The sequence below is a fragment of the Rattus norvegicus genome, chromosome 19, assembly GCF_036323735.1.
Source record: "Rattus norvegicus strain BN/NHsdMcwi chromosome 19, GRCr8, whole genome shotgun sequence".
NCBI classification, from domain to species: Eukaryota; Metazoa; Chordata; class Mammalia; order Rodentia; family Muridae; genus Rattus; species Rattus norvegicus.
In genome coordinates this window covers 41,264,486-41,271,594 of record NC_086037.1, presented here as the reverse complement: position 1 = coordinate 41,271,594, position 7,109 = coordinate 41,264,486, and the positions used below count along the sequence as shown (strand labels likewise).

General features: G+C 49.6%; 1 long non-coding RNA gene across 1 annotated transcript; it reads left to right on the top strand.

Moving 5' to 3' along the window:
- The first annotated feature begins 158 nt into the window (after window positions 1-158).
- Window positions 159-5,679, top strand: LOC134483629 (uncharacterized). Its single transcript, XR_010060448.1, has 2 exons — window positions 159-3,469; window positions 5,201-5,679. It is a non-coding gene; the product is annotated as an uncharacterized LOC134483629 (long non-coding RNA).
- The last annotated feature ends 1,430 nt before the right edge of the window (window positions 5,680-7,109 follow it).

The window sequence follows — 7,109 nt, the reverse complement described above, 5'->3', positions numbered from 1 at the left end:
CACCACCCGGAAGAAAAAGGGGTTGGGGAGAGGAAGGAAGGAAGGAAGGAAGGAAGGAAGGAAGGAAGGAAGGAAGGAAGGAAGGGAGGGAGGGAGGAAGGAAGGAAGGGAGGAAGGAGGGAAGGGAGGGAGGGAGGGAGGAAGGAGGGAAGGCAAGCAAAAAAACAGGCAAAATTCCAGGGTCTCACCCCAAGAAAAGAGGTTAAAGTCACAACTGTCACAACTATGAATGTCAACTTGTGCCATCTGGATCCCATTTTACCTCCCCTGGGTTCCTGCATACACACTGTAACCCGTGAAAGAAACAGTGGGACTGGAGAAGTGTTCAGAGCCCACTGATGACTGGTGGTCCCGTGGACGTTCCTCTCCACACTGTGGCCCTTCCGCAATCAAGAAAGCGATAGAGACATTTTCTTAATTGAAGATCCTTCTTTCCAGATATGCAGAATGTGCATCAAGGTAACAGAAAAATTAACCTTGTGCACAGGATGTTTTCTTCTGTTTGTTCAACTTTTTATTTTTGTCACAATATTTTTGAGTTCCTGGGATCCTTATTGATTTAAAAAAGTGTCATTCAGGGGTTGGGATTTAGCTCAGTGGTAGAGCGCTTGCCTAGCATGCGCAAGGCCCTGAGTTTGGTCCCTAGCTCTGGAAAAAAAAAAAGAAAAAAAAAGTGTCATTCTCCCGGATACTGGGGGCCACCACAACAGGTGTGGGCCATGTCTCTCCAATGGCAAGGATCTTAACAATCTCCCAGATGTATTTAAAATTCTGGAGAACACCCAAATTCTTAGGAAAAATAATAATCTTGGTGTCCCACAAAGGAGGACATCAACAAAGGGAAACTAACTTGGCAAAATGATTTTTTCTTCTTTTTTGTAAAAGGGGAATACCAGAACTCAAAATGGGCTAGCAAACATATTAATCAGAATTGCCTGTTTTCTACTCCATATGTAAGTGGTAATTATGCGTCTTCTCACTGGTAAGGGCTAGACTTCACAATTGATACAAATGGCACGGAGGGGAGGGGAAGGCGGTGCGAAGTTCAGATCTTCGTCGGGCTGACAGCAAACCACACAAGACCAGTTTCTTACATTCTAGTGCTTGACAGCCTGAGACAGGAGAGTTGCCTATGTTTGAGGCCAGCCTGGGCAATATAGAAAGGCCATGTTTTTAAAAAGATACATAAACCTGCCAGTGTCTCCTTTAAAGTTAGTAGTTTGGGGCCTGGGAAGATGGCTTAATAGGTGGCGTTTGCCTTGTGAGCACAAGAACCTGAGTTCAATCCCCACAGAATAAAATGCAGGATGTGTGTGAGCACTGGGGGGTGGGGGGGTGAGCTTGAAGGACCCCTGGGCCTTGCTGGCAGGGAGAGACCACATGTCAAAAAAACCAAGATGACTCCTGAGGCGGGACACCTGAAGTTCTCCTGTGGCTTCCACACTCACACATGTGTAGAGTCATATACATTTATACCTGCAGTCACACATACATATGCACACACACACATGCAGTCACATGCACATGTGCAGACTCACAGGAGCACAGGTGTATGTTTGTGTGTATGTGCACACACAAGCCACACCTAGCGGTTCTGGGGTTGGAAGCCAGGGTCTCGGCTCAGTTTGGGTCCTAACACTATCAGTAGCCAGCTCTGGAACTCTCTGGGCTCCCCGGTGCTCCCTGACCACTCTCTCTCACTAGAGTTGGAGCAGGGGAGAAGATAGAAAGTTTGGTCTTTGGCATCTTGGTAAACAGGAAGTTGGCCAATCCCCTTAGGGCTGAGATCCAGTCTTGGACCTTATCAGATTACCCATCAGTGGCTCTGCGTCCTCGATTGCCTCTCCAATACAACCTGCCTGCAGCTTTGCCTACAACAAAACCAGCTGACTGCAAGGTCCTCAGAGGTTGGGCTCCGTGCCCCAACCTCCCTCTCCACAGGCCAGCCCCACAGTATGGAGAGAAGAGTCAACAGTACCCACCACAAGGCAGCCTCACTCGGGGTGACCCAGGCTTCAGGAGATGCTAGGGCAGCTGCGTGGGCAGCTCCTCATGGAAAGGGTAACAATGGGAACCTCAAGGACACTGGTTCAGGGACAAAGACTGAAAGACAGTGGGAGAGAAAACAGTCTGAAGTAGGTGAAGGTCAGTTCTCAGCGACCACCAGTGCTTACCCAACTCTGTCCTCACCTCCAGTCTGCACCACATCTTAGAATGAATCACCCAGCACCTTCTTGCACACAGGTGACACAAGGCTACATTTTATCTTTCCTAACAGTTTTAGCAACAATGTCTCTCCAGGTCTCTTGGGCTTAGGACTCAATCAAGTGTGTGTGTTCTGGTTCCCTGCTAGAGGGCCTGGGCCGTTTTTCCCAGCCTGACATTACCCTCCCTCTCCTCCAGCTTTCTTAACTATGGAATAGACCATGCCCCATCCACTCTCTGCTCCCTGGTCCTTTGACTGCAAGGCCACCCAAGTAGGTGTCAGTTTGCTTACCCTCACCCAAAAGGCCACCTTGCCACTTACAAAGCCACCCAAGCAGGTGCCAGCACTTTTTTTTTTCTTTTCTTTTTCACGGAGCTGGGGATCGAACCCAGGGCCTTGTGCTTGCTAGGCAAGCGCTCTACCACTGAGCTAAATCCCCAACCCCAGGTGCCAGCACTTTTAGAGATGGGGAGACTGAGGTCTAGAGCAATCAGCTTTGGCCGGAAGTCGCCCAAGGTGGGACAGGATTCTACTAGAGCCCAAGGAACTGGAGCCTCTCACACAAGCTCTTGACCACCCCTTGAAGGTCGTCCTCAGATTTGCTTTAGACCAGAACCTGTGTCCTCTGAATCTGCTGATTCCCTAAGTCAGAACCACCAGGCTCCATCAAGCTGGCTCCCAGTGGGAATTCTGATTCTGACCTGTTGGCCTAGACCCTCCAAGCAGGCAAAATAGAAAAAGCCCAAGGAAAGAGAGGGGGTGAGGGGGTTTTAAGAAGGGAAAATATTTTGGTTCTCAGGAGGCGAGGAAATTGCCTGATTCCCAACCGATTAGGAGTAATTAACCCTTCGCAAGGCAGTAATTAAGTCTGTGCTGCTGAAGCCATAATTAGAAGCCCTAGAGGCTCCGCCCCTCCCTAAGCGCACCAGCAGGCAAGGAGAAGGACCTGGCTTTCCTAGGAGGCTGGGGAGGCCATCAGTCTGGCCAGGGGCACCTCAAGTATAGAAAGAAGCAGTGTTCCTGGAGTCAAGTCATTCTTGGTGAGAGTACACAAAACTGCTGGGATGCGAGAAGGCTAGGCTGGGGTCTACCATAAGGGGCTTGCAGAATCCTTTTTTCTTTTGAAGCAGAGTCTCACTGTGAATTCAAGATTCTCCTGCCTCAGCTTCCTCGGTGAACAGGATACAGTCGTGTGCCACCACCTCTGGTTTGAGGACATTTTTGGTCTGGCCGAGAGGTTTCACACTGCAGCTCCAGGTTGAGGTAAAGAACTCAGGGAAACCAGCTCTCTCGGGGGTGATGGGATGGTAACAGAGGTTCAGGCCTCAGAGAAGAAAGGATACCACCTAGCCATGCAGGCTGTCTGGGGACAGGGAGCCTGCTTGGGCCTGTACTAACTCTAAGTATCTGTGGCCAGGCATTGGCTCCAGAGTCAAAATGGCTATGCAGAACCTGGAGTCTGCCATGAAGCGAGACAGAGGACAAGGATGGAATTCCGATGGCCAGGCCTGTCACATAGCTCATGGTTGACTAATCCAGGTCTATACAGTCAAATAAGCCACTGTATGGCACATACCTGTCACTCACCCCAGCTGCTCAGGAGGCTGGACACCATAGTCCAAGGTCTGGCTGAGCTACAGAGCAGGCTCAAGGCCAGGCTGTGAAGTTTCCTGAGAGTCTGAGAATGAGCGGTATCATCGCCTCACGTGCAGGAAGCAGTAGGCTTAATCTGTAGTAGCATACAGTAAAGGAACACTTTTATTTTAACGTTTCAAGAGCAAGCAAGGTTACTGAGGACTGGAGTAAAAGCCTCCTGCTGTGGGAGGGGACTAGAGATGCTCTACCCCCTGCCACCCTGTGGCTTCTTAAACTTTATTTATTCTTTTGAGACAGGGTCTCAAAACACTAAGAATAGTCTCATGTAACTCAGAATAGTTACAAATTTACTATGTAGCTAAGGATGGCCCTGATTGCCTGGTCTTCCTGCCTCTACAACTTCATCTAGCTTCATACATTTTTAAAATTTTGTGGTCAGGGACAAAGGCCAAAGAGAGTGATAATTAGGCTTACATATAAACCAGGGGTCCTTTCTGTGAGTCACATGGCAGCTGAGAGCGGGTTGGTGACCCATAGATTTTGGCTCAGTGTAAGTAAGGCTTATTCTTCTGCAAATTTCTGTCCAAGGTGGGGTGTCTTGATACCATCCCACTCTCAGTTCTTGCCACCCTGATCTCTCTCTCTTTTTTATTTTTTTTAAAGATGTATTCATTTCATGTATATATGCTGTAGCTGTCTTCAGTCACACCAGAAGAGGGCATGGGATCCCATTACAGATGGCTGTGAGCCACCATGTGGTTGCTGGGAATTGAACTCACGACCTCTGGAAGAGCAGTCAGTGCTCTTAACCACTGAGCCATCTCTCCAGCCCCTGATCTCTCTTATAAGAATTTGTCAACTGGGGTGCGCGCACACACACACACACACACACACACACACACACACACACACACAGGTAGGGAAAACAGTCATGCACATAGGAGAAATCTAAAAGAGGGAGAGCACTTTAACTTCAAGCTTGCCTGCCCCAGGGCCTTTACACTTGCCACATCTAACTAGAAAGCCTAATGTAATATCTCTCTCTCTCTCTCTCTCTCTCTCTCTCTCTCTCTCTCTCTCTCTGTGTGTGTGTGTGTGTGTGTGTGCGCGCGCGTGTGTACTGGCACCTGGAGCGTCGCTCATGGCTCACGGGGTGGCTCGGAGCTCTTCAACCCTCTGCACAAGCCACACCTCCTTTGAGCCCTCTCTAACCTATGGTCTGGCTCTTCAGTCATGAGCTTGTCACTTCATCCTTCTGTTGGCCTTCTTCTCAGGACACTTATTGAAGCCAGCAATTGTCTTGTCCGGTCCTAGTTGACCTCCTGAGCTCACCCCCACCCTCATGTGAGCAGGAGCTCTGTCAGATTTAAATGCTCTCTTCCCTGTCTCTGACCCCAGACCAGGACAAGCGCAGTGGCACTCAGCAAATGTCTGTTGCATGAATACGTGGACGAATTCTGGCTGAGAAAGCGTCCTTTGCAGGAGAATTTCATAAACGTGAGCTGTTTCTAAAACTACTCCTGGGGATGGGGGAGGGTGCGCCCTGGGCGGGGAGGAGGTGGCTGTGACCCACTTTCGCAGGCGCCGCTTGCACCTCCACTTGTCGGCCCACAGATGGCGCTCGCTCCCCGCGCTGCAGCAGTCGCGGTACCGGTCACTAGTGGTTTGTCCGTGTGCGTTTTTTGCAGACAAGAGGCCTGTAGACTTCGCCTTTTCAGAGTCCACCGCTTGATTGGGAAGCATTTTGATCATGCGTGAGGTAGAGATGAAGGTGCCCTCTCTACCCATCTCCTAGCTGTGTAATCTATGCTCAATTTATGGACGCAGGGATGAGCTTACTAGGTGGGTATCCTATTAAACTTAACACAGCTTTTGTATTCTATTGTACAGAGAAACTGAGGCTCGGGCTAGCCACATGACTTGCTCAGGTTCATAAACCAGATGAATGGGTGACCTATCATAAAAATACATTTCAGCCTGGCGACCTGAGTTCAAACCCTTGAAACCACATGAAGGTGGGAGGAGAGAACAGGTTGTGCTGTTGTCTTCTAGCCTCCACACATGTGCTACCTCCACCAGTAATAAATTAAAAAGGCAGACAGATCTCCATGAATTTGAGCTCCACATGATCCACACAGGAAGTTCCAGGACAGACAGGGCTATATGGTGAGAGCCTATCTATAAATAAATAAATAAATAAATAAATAAATAAATAACCAACCAACCATGTAGGCTGAAGTTGGTAGAGCGCTTTTCTAAAATGCATGCCGCTCTGGGTTGGAGCTCCAGTGCTGCATAAAATCAGAAATGCTCTTGTCATCAAGACCAGAGTCACCTGTCATCTGCCACTCACAAGTAGAGGACCCTGTTCGTATCGAATTCAAGGTCATCCTGGGCTCCATGAAACCTGTGGAATAAAAGAAACAAACAGCTTAGGGCCAGGGGTGTGGCCCAGTGATAGACTATTCCTGGGTATGCAGAATAAGGTCCTGGGTTCAATCCCCAGCCCTTCCCCCTCAGAAAGCATTGGTAAACCCTGGCACAGGAGCGTCCCCAGACTATAAAATGCCTCTTTCAGGTGGGCTACACCCTGGTGGGAGACACATCAGCCTCGAATGCTCCCACCACCACTGGCTCAGTGCTTTATGGTATCCGGCTCAACTGGTCTCCAGGGTTCCTAAGTCTCTTGGCATTTGCTCCTTGTTTGAGGGAGATCATCCTGCGGTTTGGAGGATGTTGGGTAGGTCCCTGGTCATTGAAGCTGAACCCCAATGCTACCTCTATCTCCAGTGGGCTCCTTGCCTGTTGAAGAACCATGGCTGCCCGACTGCAAGCCCCACTCCAGGGTTATACCTGCTTTCTCCGAGGTCAGAGTCCAGAGGGCCTTCCAGGAACCCCACCCCCACAATGTACAGGAGGGAAACTGAGGCACAAGGAGGCCTTAGGAGAAGAATAGTCAGGAAAAAGGAGAGAATGTCTATTGGGCAGACCCACATAGGACTTTATAAACTGGCGTGTGCCTTTACCTAGATCAAGATCAGATCAGGACTCAAGGAGGGGGGGCGGCTAGAGCCTGATTCAGCTAATAATCCCAGGAGACTTTTGGAGAGAAGCTTATGGGTAGGAAAGGCTTATGGGTAGGAGAAGCTTATGGATAGAGACACTTGAGAAGCCACTGGGTCTCTATGACTAGTACCTGCTGGGGCTGGGTGCTGGGCCGTGTGCTCACCCACTAACCTCGCCAGAGATCTCCTCCCTCTGTGGTGTATTAATCCCTGAACTTCTGGCTTGTGGCTGGGCACACTCA